This window comes from Schistocerca serialis, chromosome 2 (genome assembly GCF_023864345.2).
Source record: "Schistocerca serialis cubense isolate TAMUIC-IGC-003099 chromosome 2, iqSchSeri2.2, whole genome shotgun sequence".
Taxonomy (NCBI): Eukaryota; Metazoa; Arthropoda; class Insecta; order Orthoptera; family Acrididae; genus Schistocerca; species Schistocerca serialis.
This window is the reverse complement of record NC_064639.1, coordinates 169980636-169987920: the sequence shown is the minus strand read 5'-3', so window position 1 is coordinate 169987920 and position 7285 is coordinate 169980636. Positions and strand designations below refer to the sequence as shown.

General features: G+C 46.0%; 1 protein-coding gene across 1 annotated transcript in view; it reads left to right on the top strand.

Annotated features, from left to right (window-relative positions):
- The first annotated feature begins 326 nt into the window (after positions 1-326).
- Positions 327-7285, top strand: part of LOC126456881 (phosphoinositide 3-kinase adapter protein 1) — a 474593-nt gene continuing 467634 nt past the window's right edge. Inside the window, exon 1 of the mRNA XM_050092705.1 lies at positions 327-438. The gene's annotated coding sequence lies outside the window, so the exon portion shown is untranslated. The remainder of the gene's footprint in view (positions 439-7285) is intronic.

Below are 7285 nucleotides of genomic sequence, written 5' to 3'. Positions count from 1 at the left end.
CAGCTTGTATGTGAGAGGTGAGTGAAACCGGCATGTAGTGTATTTTCGCGGGGTAATGGCGAGACACAGGAAGGGCGAGCTGGCAAGTGTCCCAGTGCAACAAAGGTGCAGCGCAGGCCTTCAGCGCCTCGTCGCCCCGTGTAGCAGCCAGGTGACGACGTGGCCGAGGCCGGCGGAAGCGCCCGCTCCCTGCTGCTGGCTGCTCGGCTGCACGTCCAGACCCGCTGAGGCAGCGGCGACGGCTGTTGCAGGTGTCGGCGGCTGCGTCGGCCGTGTCCGCGGACGAGGAGGCCGCCTCCGCCGCCGCCGCCGCCGGCGCCGCCGCCTCCGCCTCCAGCGGGGGCCGCACGCACCGCGCCGGCTCCAGCTCCAGCCAGGGCTCGGGACAACACTGCCGCTCGTCGCACGCCCGCCGCAGATGCCCCAAGTGCTCCGCCGGTGAGTACCCCGCCTACCGTTCCACTAGCAGCGCTGTGCCTCAGCCCGCAACCGCCACTGTCTTACACCTTTCCGTGCTCATTCAGTTCTAATAACTAACGAATGTAAGGCCCGATCAGGCGTGAAATGGAGACCGCAGTGAAAATCCGATGAAGCTTTGAACAGATATGTTGGGCAGTATCTCTTGTATACCCGTCGATCGCATCAAGTCGCTCCTTTCAGTTCTGAGCGCACAGTGAACAAGTAAATATGCCTAGGACAACAGTGTCTCCCGCTAAGTATGAGGGCCTGATGTTATGGAGCCCACATCATATACACTACTGGCCATTAAAATTGCTACACTACGAAGATGACGTGCTACAGCCGCGAAATTTAACCGACAGGAAGAAGATGCTGTGATACGCAAATGATTAGCTTTTCAGAGCATTCACACTAGGTTGGCGCCCTTGGCGACACCTACAACGTGCTGACATGAGGAAAGTTTCCAACCCATTTCTCATACACAAACAGCAGTCGACCGGCGTTGCCTGGTGAAACGTTGTTGTGATGCCTCCTGTAAGGAGGAGAAATGCGTACCATCACGTTTCCGACTTCGAAAAATGTCGGATTGTAGCCTATCGCGATTGCGGTTTATCGTATCGCGAAATTGCTGCTCGCGTTGGTCGAGATCCAATGACTGTTAGAATATGGAATCGGTGGGTTCAGGAGGGTAATACGGAACGGCGTGCTAGATCCCACCGGCCTCGTATCACTAGCAGTCGAGATGACAGGCATCTTATCCGCATGGCTGTAACGGATCATGCAGCCACGTCTCGATCCCTGGGTCAACAGATGGGGACGTTTGCAAGACAACAACCATCTGCACGAACAGTTCGACGACGTTTGCAGTAGCATGGACTATCAGCTCGGAGACCATGACTGCGGTTACCCTTCACGCTGCATCACAGACAGGAGCGCCTGCGATGGTGTACTCAACGACGAACCTGGGTGCACGAATGGCCAAACGTCATTTTTTCGGATGAATCCAGGTTCCGTTTACAGCATCATGATGGTCGCATCCGTGTTTGGCGACATCGCGGTGAACGCGCATTGGAAGCGTGTATTCGTCATCGCATTATTGGCGTATCACACGGCTGCCATTGGTTACACGTCCCGGTCCCCTCTTCTTCACATCGACGGCACTTTGAACAGTGGACGTTACATTTCAGATGTGATACGACCCGTTGCTCTAACATCCATTCGAGCCCTGCGCAACCCTACATTTCATCAGGATAATGCACGACAGCATGTTGCAGGTCCTGTACGGACCTTTCTGGATACAGAAAATGTTCGACTGCTGTCTTGGCCAGCATATTCTCCAGATCTTTCACCAATTGAAAACGTCTGGTCAATGGTGGCCGAGCAATTGGCTGGTCACAATACGCCACTCTTGATGAACTATGGTATCGTGTTGAATCTGCATGGGCAGCTGTACCCGTACACGCCATCCAATCTCTGTTTGACTCAATGCCCAGGCGTATCAAGGCCGTTATTACGGCCAGAATTGGTTGTTCTGGGTACTGATTTCTCAGGATCTATGTACCCAAATTGCGTGAAAATGTAATCACATGTGAGTTCTAGTATAATATATTTGTCCAATGATTACCTATTTATCGTCTGCATTTCTTCTTGGTGTAGCAATTTTAATGGCCAGTAGTGTAGCTGTCATGCGTTTGGATTTTCTGACAATTCTCTGCCGCACTGTGCAGGGGGAATGAAGATGCTCCTGTAGCATTTTCGATGGGAAATGTTTGAATTAGCTCCCTCCGAGTTTCATTAATGCTCACATGAACAGCTGGCTATTTAGAAAACATTTCGACACAGACAACGAGATGTGCACCAGCACAGAGAAGTGGCGGGAAACGCAGTTGGCTCGCTTGTATGACGAGGGTAATGGAAAAATGGTTCAACGCTACGACAAATGTCTAAGTCGGAGCCGTGACTATGTAAAGAAGTAGCTGGAAGGTGTAGCTAACTGTCGCAAATAAAACATTTTTAATTTTCGTAGTAGTTTCCATTTCTCTATCGGTAGGAGCTTATTTTCCGAATAGTCCTCGTAATTTGCCATTGCGAATGTATACCAGGGTCGCATTTTAAGTTTTCACCATTAAGATGTCACGCTGCTATTGTTTCAGAATTTATCATTGTTAATTCTATGGCAGCTCAGACGCTGGCCGAATACATCGTTTACAGCGAACTTCTAAAGAAACTGCTATGCTTACGTCAAGTTTCAGGTTAAGGTTGAAATCCATTTATGCTTAAACCTGAGTGTATGACTGTTATGACTCCGATACTGATTTCCTGAAAATATTCCCCTCCTTGTAAAAATATTTTGACCTCTGACTGAACAACAATGCGATCTCATTTCAAATGGTGAAATATTAGGTAACAAGCACACTTTCAAAGCTAACAATATTGCAAGAAGCTCAAGAAATCCAGCACAAAAATCGGGCCTTCATCCATCCCCTATCCTAGGAATAAATTCCCTAGAATGGTTCTTGATAGTTAATTCACTTCCTAAATTAACAAAAATTCCAGAAAAACATAACAAAAACGTTCATTAGCCTCATTTCGGAACCTTAAGCTCATAGGATCGAGACCTCGCTCTCCCAGTCTTTTAACGTAGCTGTTCTTGCTCCTCGTCGTCGTTACTCGAGGCATGGTATTCCCGTAAAATAGTTGGATGCGATCTGCAGCGTGAGTGTGGGTGTCCTGTTCCTGCGTTAAACGAGAACTATTTTCTCGAGAAAAAGAGAAATCGGACTCTGTGGATGCGTTCTTTTTGCTAAACAAACAAACTGCCTCCGAAACTTTATTGATTTTTCCAGAGCTTCAGCAGAATTATGTCACTCGATTGGTTACTGATCTGGTAACACTAATATCAATATCAGAGACTCTATACCAGTTACAAGTAGTCTCTTTTTGGCTATATGAAGAATTTTGATGACGTGGCTCTTTAAAGCCCCATTGAGTGATGCACGGCAATCACTCGCTAATAATCTGTGTATTGCATATCAAGATTTCATCCTCTGTGTCGCTATAATGAGTACGCCGAAGAGTGCTTGAAATCTATGTCTGCAATAAACAGATTACTAATGACTGATTGCTATACATTTTCTCAACTTCAAATAAACACAATCACTGACTATACTCGTTCCATATGGAATCGAGTCTGATTGTTTAAGGTGCGATTGTCATCAGTACAGCTCTCAATACGAGAAATTTCTAGTTGTTCCTAACAGAGACACAAGGAAATATTTAAGGTAATCTTGGGATTAATAACCGCTTCATCTTCGTTTATTCCTTTATTATTGGATCACTACTTCCTTGCCGTCAGTATGACAGAGCGCCGGCCGCTGTGGCCGAGCAGCTCTAGGCGCTTCAGTCCGGAACCGCGCTGTTGCTACGGTCGCAGGTTCGAATCCTGCCTCGGGCATGGATGTGCGTGATGTCTTTAGGTTGGTTAGGCTGAAGTAGTTCTAAGTCTAGGGGATTGATGACCTCAGATGTTAAGTCACAAAGTGCTTAGGGCCATTTGAACCATATGACAGAGCATGCGGCCGCGTCCCCTGGTCGCAATTCAGTACAGATCGGAGAAGTGAACCCAATCATTATATTGGAATCCGGATGTTTTATTCTATAACATACCGCCTTTTAGCGGTGTTTTATTCTGACGGACAACGAATGTTGGGTAAAAAGCTTCCGAGCTTCTCCGCTGTAATGTTTTAGTCATATGTTCACCTGAATACGTGGTTTTTAGTGCTACGAAACCAGTAGTCATCCAATAATAAATGGCTAAGTACAGCTGAAGCGGTTATTAATACCCAAGATGACTAGTCATAGCTGTGGTTGCCCTACCTACAAGGTCGTTGTTGAGATATAAGAACGCAGGCTTCCTCGGCCGGTGTCATAGTGATTAAAATTCTTCTGGGTATTATGTCGCGTCATTGCTAAAAACTAACAACAATAATAAACTAAAACCGACGTTTCGGCCGAATTGCAGCGGCCTTCCTCAGGGCACGACTGGTTTTGCATGGGGATAGGTGCTTCTATATATTACAGACTATTGATGTCTGACGTCACTGTTGTGAAACTTTTAATTGGCCCTCTAATATGATTGGCTAGTTATGACGTAAGGGAAGATGGAAGGAAAGAGGCTATTCGTGGATGTCCATGTCGTCAACGATTGGTAGCTGTCCGCCAATCAGCGTTCGGCTTCTGGTCGCCAAGTTTTCCTCCTGGTGTGCGCGGAAGTGGACTGACACTTGCTCTACGGCTGTTTGTGCAGATACGTCCGTGTCCCGTCTAGCTTCTGCACCGCGACCGCTCGCGGCCCGTTGGACTGGGGTGGCCGGCAGCCAGGACGCCGGGAGTTTGTAGCCATCTTCTCTGTTGATGTTGTTAGGCTGCTTAATAATTTCGATCGCCTCCCGTATTTTGCGTTCTCGCATCCACGATTCTTTCGCCAGTACTCGGGCTTCCTGGAACCTGATAGGTTGTCCACAGTCACGGTTGTGTTCCGCTATCGCCGATTTATTATGTTGTTGTAATCGTACATAGCGTTCGTGTTCTGCTACTCGTAAGCTGACATGTCTCCCCGATTCTCCTATGTAGGCAGATCCGCACTCACACCGTAGTTCGTAAACACCTGCAGTGTTAAGATTGTTGACTGCATCCTTGGTGGAACCTATCATTCCGGGGACCCTGTGTCTGCTTCGAAAAATCGGTTTGAAACCTCGTCGGCGGAGTACGTTGCCTATCCGTTCACTGACGCCTTTTACATATGGTACGTGTACCAGTGGAAGCTCCTCTTCTTTGCCTTCTCGTGTTCTGCTCCCTTTGGTTTTAGCTACCTTTCTTCTGATAGTCTGTAATAAATAGAAGCACCTATCCCCATGCAAAGCCAGCTGTTCCCTGAGGAAGGCCGTTGCAATTCGGCCGAAACGTCGGTTTTAGTTTATTATTGTTGTTAGTTTTTAGCAATGACGCGGCATAATACCCAGAAGAATTTTAATCACTATGTAGTTGAGATAGTTTGAAACAGTAGTGACGTTGTAGCTTTCCTAAATTTAGTTGAGGTGGAGGTCGAGCAGATACTACGAGACACATACAGCATTATAGTTCACTTTATTAAGACTCTTCAAGTTAGAATAATTAAATTTAGAAGCAGCCCTTGTCTACATAGGTGACATACATTTATTACTGTCGCTGTCGCTTAACAGTTAGCACTTTGTTCTTGTAAGAGTGTTCAGTTGAATATACCGTTGACACACTGTTCTGACTTGTAATACAACTCGCGCTGCTGGATCTAATTAGAGCCGTCGCTGCAAGAGACTAGGCGGTTAACGTTGTCCGGCACAGAGACGGGATGTACTGGGTCGCGGGACGCAGCGGCGTCGGCACACGGCACACCACGGGACGATCTGGTTAACGTGATTTTGCGCCCTCAGCGCTCTACGGCGGCAGTTGTCGCCTTTATTTGGCTCGCAACCCAAACAGTTTCTTCACGAAAATAGACGCACTTAAAATTCCTACGTTAGCTGGATTAAAACGGACATTTCCTCCATTGTCCGCATGCTAGTCACATTGTTCTGTTTGTGGTATGCATATATACAAAGTTCAATATCCGTGAACATGTAACAAGAGAAAAAGGGAAGGTACAGGCCCAGTCAGTAACGACATCAGCTTATAAAAGTTCACAAAATCAAACAAACTGACTCCTGACAGTGGACATATTTATATTTACCCAAAATAAAGCAGTCCACCCTGCTAGCTGAATGGTGCCGGCACGGTAGCTCAGCGTGTTTGGTCAGAGGGTTAGCAGCCCTCTGTAATAAATAAAAAACTGAGTTAATCGATCAACAACGAACGTAAAGGGATGTCTTACGACGTCCGCCCCGAGCAGATGCAACGAACGAAAGCGAACAAAATAAGATTTTGTTAAGAGGTCCATGATTAAGGAATTTGTTGCTAGCGCACTCGAGCAGATGTAATTTCGATGGATTGCTCACGCGCTGCCTGCGATATGTAAGCTGTAAGAGAATCTCAGAATGCAGTGTTGTATGCAGTAGGAACTGTGTGGCAGTAGGAGTAAGTAGTTGCTAGGAGTCGTGTGTGTCGAGTTGGCTGGGCCAGCCGTGGGGAGCGATGGCGGAGCCTGAGCGATGTAGTGTAGGGTAAAAGCAGCCTCGCGCATATGTAGTATTGTTATATCAAGTCCCATGTAAATGTCTTTTTAAAAAAATCTCTTAATAATAATCTTTCTTATAAAAATTAAGTTTTGACAATCATTCATCTCAATTTAAATAATTTACTAATTTTCCAATCCATGGTCATCCCGATTATTGTAAAGAAAAAGTCAGTTGTTTGCTTTTATACATGACAGATCTATCGGCCAGCATTGCACTGAGCTGTGCCAGAAAAATGTCTTATAAGGGCAGATATATGTATACGTTATCCGGCGACCTTATTGAGGTAAGAATTTTCAATTTATTCAGAATGATCTTTCAGGGCCATGACGCAGCACTGCTGACGTCCAAAATTTACCAGTTCAAATTAACAGTCAATTATTGAAAGGTTATAAGTGAGCCACAATTTTATTGAGAAATTAGCCACGTTATTATTGGTAGGTTACGGACTAATAAACTGTTGCTAGGATACACGCAATGTGAATGATCTAAATAATTATATTTTTTACTGTTGGGAGGTATTTTTTACTCTGGGGAGGTTACACTAAATGTAAATGCAATATACATATTTTTATTATGGGGAGGTTACAATTTTTAAAAAAATGGTCAGCGCGGCAGTC